Raw genomic sequence first — 3,140 nt, forward strand, 5'->3', positions numbered from 1 at the left:
CATCACGGGACCCACGTTCAGGGGGGCGGCCGGGAGGCCGTCCATCACGGGACCCACGTTCAGGGGGGCGGCCGGGAGGCCGTCCATCACGGGACTCACGTTCAGGGGGGCGGCCGGGAGGCCGTCCATCATGGGTCTCACGTTCAGGGGGGCGGCCGGGAGGCCGTCCAACACGTAGGACCTTGGAGGCTGCGGCAGGCGGCAATGACGACTTGGAGGCCGCGGCAGGCGGCGATGACGACTTGGAGGCCGCGGCAGGCGGCGATGACGGCGAGGAGGCCGCGTCTGGCGGCGAAGAGGCCTTGGGAGCCGCGTCTGGCATCGAAGAGGCCTTGGGAGCCGCGTCTGGCGGCGAAGAGGCCTTGGGAGCCGTGTCTGGCGGCGAAGAGACCCCAGAGACCACAGCTGGCGGCGAAGAGGGCTTGGAGTCCACAGCTGGCAGCGAAGAGGGCTTGGAGTCCACAGCTGGCGGTGAAGAGACCCCGGAGGTCGCGTCTAGCGGCGAGGAGAGCGTAGAGGCCAAGTCTGGCGGCGTAGACGGCATAGAGGACTTGGGGCTCTGGAGAACTGCAGCGTGCGACGACCATGGAGGCGACCCCTCTGGAGATGTGGAGAGCGCCGACCCCTCTGGAGATGTGGAGAGCGCCGACCCCTCTGGAGATGTGGAGAGCGCCGACCCCTCTGGAGATGTGGAGAGCGCCGACCCCTCTGGAGATGTGGAGAGCGCCGACCCCTCTGGAGACTTGGAGAGCGCCGACCCCTCTGGAGATTTGGAGAGCGTCGACCCCTCTGGAGACTTGGAGCGCGTCGACCCCTCTGGAGACTTGGAGAGCGTCGACCCCTCTGGAGACTTGGAGAGCGTTGCAGATGACGTGGGAACCTGGGAGTTGACAGCAGGCGACGAGGCCTGGGGAGATGCTGCTGCTGTCGGAGAGGCCTGTGGCTCTGCAGCAGACGACGGAGAGGCCTGGAGCACTGCAGCAGACGACGGAGAGGACCTGGGTATTGCAGCGGCCGGAACTGACTCCTCTGCGGCGGCGGCAGGAACTGACTCTTCTGCGGCGGCGGCAGGAACTGACTCTTCTGCGGCGGCGGCGGCAGGAACTAACTCTTCTGCGGCGGCGGTGGCAGGAACTGAGCCCTCGGTGGGCGTAGGACCCTCTGGAGGCGTGGGACCCTCGGTGGACGTAGCGATGTCAGCGGACGTCGGACCCTCGGTGGACGTAGCGACGTCAGCGGACGTGGGACCCTCGGTGGACGTAGCGACGTCGGCGGACCTGGGACCCTCGGTGGACGTAGCAACGTCAGCGGACCTGGGACCCTCGGTGGACATAACGACGTCAGCGGACGTGGGACCCTCGGTGGACGTAGCGACATCGGCGGACCTGGGACCCTCGGTGGACGTAGCGACGTCAGCGGACGTGGGATCCTCGGTGGACGTAGCAACGTTGGTGGACCTGAGGCCCTCGGTGGACGTTGAGAACTCTGAAATGGCGGCTGAGTCTTCGGCGACTGAGTCTTCGGAAGGAGTGAAAACCTCAGCGGACGGAGCGAGGACCTCAGCGAAGACCTCAGCGAGCGGAGCAGGAGCAAGGACCTCAGCTGGCGGAGCAGGAGCGAGAAGCTCAGCAGATAGGTCAACCTCAGGGGCTGCGTGCAGCGTGGACGGTGGGTCTACAGGGGCAGGGTCTTCTGATGCTGGTGCCGAGTCAGAATCATGTTCAATTTTCAAAGTTCTGAGTCCAGCAAGAAGCTACTGATATTCAGGACGCTGGATTAAACCGGGTTGGGATAATAAAAACTTTTCGGCAAGGGTGAGCACAGTATCTAGACAGTCCGGGTTATTTTTAGCAGAACAAAAGAGGCTTTGCAGAGTGTGGTTTATTTGGGATAATTCATGGGGTGATTATGCGACTGATGGACAAATGTCTCTATGTGAGGGTGTGGTGTCAGGTGTCGCCCCCCACCGAAAACCTGGGAGGTGGGGTGGCGGAACACGCCCCCACAGAGTCACTGGGAGTTTGCTCAGGAGGTTCGGTCAGACTGGGTTGGACAGCCGCGGCACGGTGTGACGGTGAGAGGCCGGACTCCGCCCCCACCAGGAACCTGGAAGGTGAGGCCACGGAATCCGCCCCTGTGACGTCAAGTGGACCGGACTCGCCGAACCGAATAGGAGTGGACCGGAGCTCCCACGGGACGCTGGATCTCGCCCCCACCGGAAACCTGTGAGGTGAGGCGGCGGGACCAGCTCCCACAAAAACACCGGAACCAACTCTAAGATTCTGCTCGGCCGACGAGACCGGGCCGGTCGCAGCGGACTGCCCCCGAGACCGCTTTCTACCTCCCTGGCGACGGCAGGAGAGTCGGGGGACAGGAACAAAACGGAATTCGTCCTCGATTTCTTCGTCCTCCCCCGACGTCCACCCCGAATAGCCGGGCGAGGCGGACTCAGAAATAGGAACCTGGTGGGTTCCCCGGTGACGGGCTCTGTTCTCCTCGAGGACCAGGAGTGGTGAGGACAGGATTTCCACCTCCTGGTCATAATGTCCTTGAGGACGGACGGGCCTGGTGCAGAAACCGCCGCACCGGATTGTAGTCTTGTTCATCACAGGAAGGCTCGGAGGGGAAAAAGAAAAAAGGTAAGTTGCCGAGAGAGCCCTGCCCGCTGGGTTCTGATGTGGTGTCGGGTCGTAATGTCAGGATTTGGTGGACAGGAACGAACCCAGTTGTGCAGACAGGACTCAACTCGGCAGATTAAAAAACTAAATACTTTAATGACGAAATAAAAGGTAACAAAACAATAAGCTGACGTGGCAGCAAAACTTACATGAACTAGAAGACTCAGGGGAAAACTCAAAAGGACTCAGGAAGCCCAGGGAAGACTCAGGAGACGCAGGAAACATGAAGACCCAACGAATACGACCCGACGAGGAACAAAACAGAACAGAAGGCTTATATACAAGGACAAGACAAGACGTGATTACAACAGCTGTGACGAGACAAAGGTGGCACCAATTGAACTGACGAGGAAACACTAGGGAAACACAGACACAAACAGAACCAGCAAATGGTACCATCCTTACAAGCTCAGTCTCTTAAATAACACCTTCTCAGAGTGGATCAACCAGTTTTGCTGCTGA

Source organism: Nematolebias whitei, chromosome 3 (assembly GCF_014905685.2).
Source record: "Nematolebias whitei isolate Nwh7 chromosome 3, NemWhi1, whole genome shotgun sequence".
Classification (NCBI taxonomy): domain Eukaryota; kingdom Metazoa; phylum Chordata; class Actinopteri; order Cyprinodontiformes; family Rivulidae; genus Nematolebias; species Nematolebias whitei.